This window comes from Musca autumnalis, unplaced genomic scaffold, assembly GCF_047663935.1.
Source record: "Musca autumnalis isolate F117 unplaced genomic scaffold, ASM4766393v1 scaffold_2, whole genome shotgun sequence".
Lineage (NCBI taxonomy): Eukaryota > Metazoa > Arthropoda > Insecta > Diptera > Muscidae > Musca > Musca autumnalis.
This window is the reverse complement of record NW_027411755.1, coordinates 202,348,206-202,357,458: the sequence shown is the minus strand read 5'-3', so window position 1 is coordinate 202,357,458 and position 9,253 is coordinate 202,348,206.

The window sequence follows — 9,253 nt, the reverse complement described above, 5'->3', positions numbered from 1 at the left end:
GAGATCATACCAGAGAATGACTTCGATCACAAAAAATTTTATCACACTCGTCCATTTACTCGATTTTTGTTCATAACGTTGTTGTGTTTGATCTGCATAGAATGATTGTTTTTAAATAGGCTCGAACAAAACGATCAGGTTTGATGAGTTTTATCCGCACACACAAAGTGAGCGTTTGTGGTTGTGTGTTTTGTTCAGTAACAAGGGATGATCGAACATATGACTCGTTGGTAAACGTTCATAAATCTGATTTTCGTTTTCAATCGAGTTTGCTCTGGCTCAATGATTGTTCACGTGTTCGCTCAACTCAGTGTTTTTTTAACATTTCGGTAAATAGCAGTTAGTTTTTTGTTTATGAATTCTCATTGCATGAAATGCAAAATTAATAGGAAATTTGAATCTATCAAATGAATTTACTGATATTTTTATAATATAATAATAAAATATTTACTTTAAATAGCATTTGCTGTAGTATGTATATAGTATCATATACTTATATGAAACATAAGAAATTAATTTTGAATTAATTAATTTATTAAATCATAATTTTTAAATCATATAGGTACATACTTTAGTCCCGGTCCACACTAACGTGAATTTAATTAAAAAATTTCATGAAATTAGGTGTTCTTAAATCGAATTCCCCACTACAGCAATTTTATGATTTTACTCTACTATGAAGGTCGATCTAGAGACACATAATTTCATGCAATTTTTTCAATGAAATGACTCTAGTGTGGACCGGGACTTATTGAAATTAATGTTTGTTGTACTTTTATAAGAACCACTGTTGTCTCAAATCCAAATGAAATAAACGATTTTTTTGTTTTTTATATATATTTAATTTCTACTAATTTATTATTTTTTTGTTTCCTACATACACATTTTAAATATTGTAAATCGAAAATATCCACCATTCATACAATTATTCACTGCAACTCATTTTTTAACACACACACATACTATTTTCGTCTGTTGTGATTTCAATCAGAATAAATATTCTGAGTTTGAGTGCGATCAAATCACTCACTTCACAAGGAAAAATCAAAATCGAATGTGGCTGATCGTCTCGTTAGTAGCAATCAAATATGAGTTCGTAAACAAAGCAATCAAGCGAGCCACTTGAACGTGAACATCCAACTTCATTCAATTCAAGTTAGGTCACAACATTTTTTGTGTTTGTGTGAGCGACTCGAATAAACAATTTACAGCCGACGGTCTGATTGAATTGAATTAGTTTTTTGTTATGAGTGTTCGATCATACACAATCGCACTCAAAGCCAGTCTCTGGATCATACGTAAATGTCAACTTCTTCTGTTTTGTTAAATACCGTTATAAATTACAAAAACAGTGCTTGTATATTAAAATATGATATGTTTAGAGACAATTTGCTGAAATGTAGCAGAGATTTGCTGATATCGATTTTTCGATTTTTGTCGCAGGTTGGGACCAGTGTGCCTCGGTTCCTGCTGCCATATTGTTCTTCAGCCGGTTTTCTGTTGTCTCTGCCTCATCTCGGCTGGGCGGTATGTATTCAATACCATCTTCTGTATAAGGAGGCGATGCAGTTTGAACTTCGATTTCTCAAAAATGGTAAAACCTACAAAATATGGTAAAAGTCAATCTTGCAGAGAATTTTCACAGCTATAAGACTTTCCTAAATCCCATTTCGCTAGGACTTTCGGTTTCCAAGTAATGTCGTGAAAACCTAAAAAACCCTAAAAATGTGAACTATGACCAGCGCAATTTATTAAAAAAGCCCACGGGCGATTTTTTTTTTGTTTTTTTATTTTTCTCATCTATGAACATTTTAGTTTCAGGATCCTCAAAAACTTCCCTTCTTTCATTTAAGATGGTTAAGGCGCACCGTGAATTACATTTAATTTAGTGAAGAAATATGTATGTACAGCTGTGTTCAAAATAATAGGAGTGCACATATACAAAATGGAATGGTAAAAAAAAACATGGTAAAACTTCTCAATTTTTGCCAATTTTGTATTTGTTTAACATTGTTGACATCCCAACTGTTAATTTATTAACAGAAATGTGGCAGTTTGTTTTAAATTATTTACTGTTTACACCAACATTATAAATCGTCTTCGATTTTTTGCTCAAAAATAGGAGTGTGGAAGAAAAAGGACAATAGAAATATTTTTAGTCGAATTTACGACCAAAACTGTGAATAAGTTAGTTGTTAATAGTAAATCCAATAGATTTGAAGTTTGTTTGAAAACAAAAGTCTGTTGATGGTAGCCAAAAACAGGTTATTGTCCTTGTGGCGATTTCTACTGTAAATTGAACAATTATTGGGCACTTGCACTTCAATGAATTTTATAGACAACATCTTTAGTGATTAGAATTGTTTAACACCCTGGCTGTTACCTTGAATAATATATAATACAAGTTATCCCATAAATTTGTGTATATTGATCCTTTAGCCCAGGTTACGTCAATTTACATTAGCCCTTTATGTAAGGATCAGTCAAATAAGCGTATCTATAAGGCATTCATTCCTCGAGCAAAAAATGTTTTGGGCCCTCAGCATCTTATATTCACGCAGAAAAATTATTTTCTTTTTTTCATTTTTGAAAAATTGTATGATTGGCACATACGATACATTTTTTACACGCTTTCTTAAAAAGTGAACTTTAAAGAAATACTTTAGAAGTTGCCCTACGAATATGTTTATTAGGTTTTGCATCGTAGAAAACACAGTTTTCCAATGGAACTAATCTAAATGAAGTATTTTTTGAATGAAACCCGTAAGTTTAAATATCGTACGGTGTATACCAACCATATTGTAATCAAATCCTGTCTATCACAATGTGGTGTAAAACTACATCTCTGCCGATCTTACTTATTTACTTAGCTGGCCCATTACAGAACATTTGTTCCATAGGCCGAACTAAGAAAAGATCTCCATTTCTCTCTATTTGTTGCTTCGCGCTCTGGAATACCGCGTCTTTTCATCTCTTCATCCACTTGTTTGCGCCATCTATTCTTTGGCCTGCCAATTCTGGGTGCACCGCCATGTGTAACGTATTTATACGTTTTTTTACAGCGTTCATCATCGCTCATTCTTATGATATGGTCTAGCCAACGCAATCGCTGCATCTCGATACGTTTAACTATATTGATGTCGTTGTATTGCAGATACAGCTCGTGGTTCATACGACGTCGATATTCACCGTCAACGCAGATCGGTCCGTAGATCTTTCGAAGCATTTTTCTCTCAAACACGCCAGGCACTGCCTTATCTGCTTGCGCAAGTACCCAGGCTTCGGAACTATACATCAGCACGGGTAGTATCAGTGTTTTGTAGAGCGTTATTTTTGTTTGACGAGATGTGGCTTTGTTTTTAAAGTGCTTACTTAAACCAAAGTAGCATCTGTTGGCCAATACAATTCTTCTTTTTATATCACAACTGATGTCGTTTGTTGTGTTTACGGTGGTGCCGAGGTAGACAAAGACTTTTACTACCTCAAAATTATAGGAACCAACTTCCACAGTTGGTCCGATCTCAATGGACGCATTGCGGGTCGACACCATTAGCTTTGTCTTCCAACCGTTTACCGCCAGACCCACTTTAGCAGATTCTCCTTCGACCTTCATAAAGGTATCAGTTACTTATTTTACTGATCGGCCCATGATGTCTATATCATCAGCATAAGCAAGTAACATGTGGCTATCGGTGTAGATTGTGCCACTTCTTTTGACGTTTGCCTCTCGTATAACCTTTTCCAGCAGGATGTTGAAGAGTTCACACCAAAGGCTGTCTCCTTGTCTGAAACCTCTTTTGGTACCAAACTCTTCGGAGAGGTTCTTTCCTATTTTAACTGAGGACCTCGTGTCAGTTAAAGTCATTTTACAAAGCCGGATGAGCTTTGCGGGGATACCAAATTCAAACATGGCTTGGAATACATTTGAACGTAGCGGGCTGTCGAAGGCTGTTTTATAAACGACAAAAAGGTGGTAGGTGTCGATTTGCATCTCTTGGGTCTTCTCGAGGATTTGGTACAGGGTACATATCTGGTCAATGGTGGACTTGCCAGGTCTAAAGCCGCACTGGTATGGGCTTTAGTCGTTCGCACAATATCCCTGACATGATCTTGCAGGCAATAGGGAGTAGACTTATGCCCCTATAGTTAGAGCATACAGTGTTATCTCACTTCTTGTGGACTGGGCGCAGGATACTCAGTTTCCAATCGTCGGGTACTCGTTCTTCCTGCCAGATGGTGCTAACTAGCTGATGAATACACCTTATCAGCGTGTCGTCTCCAGGAGCCATCGGCTCCTGCTGCCTTATTATTCTTCAGCCGATTTATTGCTGTCTTTACCTCATCTTGGTTGGGCGGTATACATTCAACACCATCTTCTGGGATTGGATCTGTGGTATCTTCGTCGACTTCGCTAATATTGGATACCAACAGTTTGGAAAAATGCTCTTTCCATATCCTTAGCACACTATCTGTATCAGTTACCAGAATACCTTGCTGGTCTCTACAGGAGGATGTGCCAGTTCCAAAGCCATCAGTTTGATGTTTCACTCTTAGGTAGAATTTTCGGACTTCATTCTGTCTCCTGTACATCTCGATTTGTTCACACTCCCGCTTTTCCATCTCTCTCTTTTTCTGCGGAAAAGACGTTTCGTGCGCTAGGCGTTGCTACTGATTGTAAAGTAGCCCTATATGTCGCATTTTTCTCTTCGGTAGCAGCACGACACTCCTGGTCATACCATGGATTCCTTGGTGGAGGTCTCTGGTATCCAAGTATGGATTTTGCGGCTGTTTGCATATAGTGGGCAATGCTTTGCCATTGTCCTGATATGTTATCGGGACGAGGAGTGCTTTGATTAAGCGATTGGGCTAGTTGAGTGGAATATGATGTGGCTATCTGTTGTGATTGCAGCTTACCGATGTGCAGCTTCCGTGTTGTGTCTGTTCGTACTTTGTTTGCTACGTTTAACCGGGTGGGTACCTTTGCTGCAACAAGGTAGTGGTCCGAGTCTATGTTTGCTCCTTGGAACGAACGCACATCCACAACGCTCGATGAATGTCTTCCATCTATGACAACGTGATCAATTTGATTTCTTGTTTACTGATCTGGATACAGCCAGGTGCCCTTATGAATGTCAAGATGTTCAATGTTCAAATCTGGTACTGCTAACTACTATGTTTTTGCCGCTGCGAAGTCAATCAGCCTCATACCATTGTCAGATGTTTCACTGTGGAGACTGAATTTTCCAACTGTTGGGCCAAAGATATTTTCCTTTCCAATTTTGGCATTAAAATCGCCTAGAATAATTTTAATGTCATGGGCAGGACAACGGTCATATGTTTCTTCTAAGAGCTCATAAAATATATCTTTGGTCAGTTCGTCCATGTCTTCAGTGGGAGCATGAGCGCAAATAAAGCTGATGTTGAAGAATGTTGCTTTTATTCGAATTGTAGCAAGTCTTTCATTCACTGGTGTGAAGCTGGAGACCAGGTGTTTTAACCTCCGACTAACTACAAATCCGCAACCAAACTCATGCTTTATGTCATGGCAGCTATAATACAGAGCGTCACCTTTAGGTGTTGTTGTGATGCCTTTCCCATTCCATCGTATGTCAGTAATGTCGGCCTTGTACTTTTCAAGTACATCTGCCAATGCGTAAACTGCACCTTCTCTATAAAGAGTGCGAACATTCCAGGTGCAGATTCGCAGATCTGGTCCTTAAAACGTTTGCGGGTTTCGTCAACTTTAGAGGGATTTGTTTTTCTTTTCCTTTCCTTTACTAGCCCTGCGCCCAAACCCTTGTTTTAACGTTTTTATGGGTGAACTCGCGGCACATTTTAGCTCACTACCCTTAACGGGTGTTAAAGACAGCTACCCCAGGTGACACCACGGGGAGTGTCCACTTGAGATGAAAGAGGGACCAAGGTATATCCTGGACTTTGCCATGTTAAAGCCGGTCAGGACCGTTCTGTGGTATCTTTCATCGCCTACGTCACCCCATTTCTACCGAACACACTTAACAATTATTTTGAATAGAAGCGAAATTGATTGTAAACACAAAGTTAACATCCTAAGAACCTAAAAATATTATTTTGTCGAGGAATAAATGCCTTGTAAAGCGTATCTACAAGGCATTTATTCCTCGATGGCCGATCCTTACATAAAGGGCTAATGGAAATTGGCTTAACCTGGGCTCAAGGATCGAAATACAGACATTTATTGGATACCAATCATTATATATTGATCGATGTAATAGCCAGAGTGTTAAACCACTCTAATAACTAAAGGTTTTGTCTATAAAATTCATTGAATTGCCCAATAATTGCTCAATTTATGGGAAAAGTCGCCAGAAGGACAATAGCCTGTTTTTGGCAACCACCAAAGTTTTTTTTTTCAAACATACTTCAAATCTATTGGATTTACTACTATCCACTAAAATTTTTGTTAGTAAACTCAACTAAAAATATTGTTATTGTTCTTTTTCTTCCACACTCCTATTTTTTTTTTTTTTGTTTTTTTTTTTTTTGAACAAAAAATTTCAAAACTATTTATAATATTGGTGTAAACAGTAAATAATTTAAAGCGTATTACCACATTTCTGTTAATGAATTAACAGTTGGGATGTCAACAATGTAAAACAAATACAAAATAGGTCAAAATGGTAGCTATGAAATAATGTAATGATAGACGTTTCAAACAAAAACTACAGTACTTATTAAAATTATTCAGACATTATAAATAATACTTCCTTTCTATAAGTAGGCTATATAGCCGAGTAGTTATGAAATAATGTTGTGCTAGTTATTTTAAACAAATTTGAATTTAATTCTTTAAAATCATTAATGTATATTACTTATTAAGATTATAAAAATATATGTAATTACTTAATTATATTTTCGAGTAGCTATGATATTCATGTGGATTCTTTGTAATTATATTTAAATTGGCCATAGAATTGTAAACTGGCTTCAATTGCAAAGTAAATAAATAAATAAATAAATAAATAAATAAATAAATAAATAAATAAATAAATAAATAAATAAATAAATAAATAAATAAATAAATAAATAAATAAATAAATAAATAAATAAATAAATAAATAAATAAATAAATAAATAAATAAATAAATAAATAAATAAATAAATAAATAAATAAATAAATAAATAAATAAATAAATAAATAAATAAATAAATAAATAAATAAATAAATAAATAAATAAATAAATAAATAAATAAATAAATAAATAAATAAATAAATAAATAAATAAATAAATAAAAAAATATATAAATAAATAAATAAATAAATAAATAAATAAATAAATAAATAAATAAATAAATAAATAAATAAATAAATAAATAAATAAATAAATAAATAAATAAATAAATAAATAAATAAATAAATAAATAAATACATAAATAAATAAATAAATAAATAAATGAATAAATAAATAAATAAATAAATAAATAAATAAATAAATACATAAATAAATAAATAAATAAATGAATAAATAAATAAATAAATACATAAATAAATAAATAAATGAATAAATAAATAAATAAATAAATAAATAAATAAATAAATAAATAAATAAATAAATAAATAAATAAATAAATAAATAAATAAATAAATAAATAAATAAATAAATAAATAAATAAATAAATAAATAAATAAATAAATAAATAAATAAATAAATAAATAAATAAATAAATAAATAAATAAATAAATAAATAAATAAATAAAGAAATAAATAAATAAATAAATAAATAAATAAATAAAAAAATAAATAAATAAATAAATAAAATGGAGAAAATTAACCATGATTTTTGAACAATTCACTTATGTGTGGAGGTACTCCTATTATTTTGAACGCAACTGTATATGTAGCCAAAACGATCCGTCTGTCCGTGTAAAACAAATGCCCTGGGGAAATGGTGTAGGTCGTCCCAGTCCGACTATAGCCCTGTCTTATTTGTTTGATGTTTACAATTATTTAATGATTTGCGAATATTTAAATTAGAATTATTTTCCTTCCTTTGTTATTATAATTAAAAAATTTACCTTTATTTAACATGGGTGTGTGGTCCTAGAACATCCAAGAATGATGGAAAAACATTCGGCCATCACTAAATCGTGTTTGAATTATATAATAATTTTGCTACCTTGTTCTTAATTACTCTCTCCTCTCAGCATATTCTGAAATAATGAGGATAAAAACAATAATTTTTCTGGTTCTCGATTGTGTTTGCTAATTTGTTGTTGGTAATATATAAAATTATAATTTCAAGCAAGCAAGAGCTAGTTTTTCTTGTTGAATGTTTTTAATTGGGGAAGTGGGCTAATCAATTTCGTGGAAGAAAGATACTATAAAAAGAGCAACGTTTGCGAAATGTAGAACAAAGCAGTAATTCGCTTCAAAAGAAAACACACATCGTCTTCAAATCAAAATGAAATTGTTCGGTATCTTGAGTGCTCTCGCCGTTGGCATTATGGCCGTCAGTGCTGCTCCTGATCTAGGAACTCAGGCCGCAGCTCCAGTACTTGGTGCTGGTGCTATTATTGGTGGAGCTGGTGGTGGTCTACTTGGTATTGCTTCTGGAGCAGTCAGCGGTGCTTCAAAAGGCCGTTTAGATACTCTTGCAAGTGGTGCTGTAAATGGTGGTAAAGCTGGTGTTGCACATGGTGTTCATGTTGGAGGAGCCGGATCTTTCTAAGTTTCTTATGAAGGGTGATGCATTGCATAAAATACAAATAAAAAATTACAACAGTAAAAAAATTGTGTTTTAAACTAATACAAGTAAAAAAGGATCAGTCGGCTTTGCCGACATAGATATACCCTCAGCCTGGGTTTGAACATTTTGGGCGTATGAACCAAATAGTTTTGCAGGTATCGAAAGGAATTAACCGAAAGTGGGTCTTATTTTGGGTATGATTCCCATCGATAGATATCGCGACCAGGTTTTGGACCATTATATCAGGAAGCATGCACTTGCCTACGAAAAACATGATATCGCTGTAAACAGGACCACTAGGTAAAAATTTTCAAGGGATCCTCGAACAGACCCTTAACCGTGTTGCTCTGTTTATGAGATATCGCGCGTACTATTTTAGCCAATATTTTCGAATTTTTGTGGGAGTGGTACCGGAAGGAGTGGATCTACAAGCACCACCTTCGAATTTCAGCTAATATTCGAAGAAATATTACGATATGCAAAGTGTGGATCAACTCTGTATTGCTCTCCAACCACATAGAGGGTT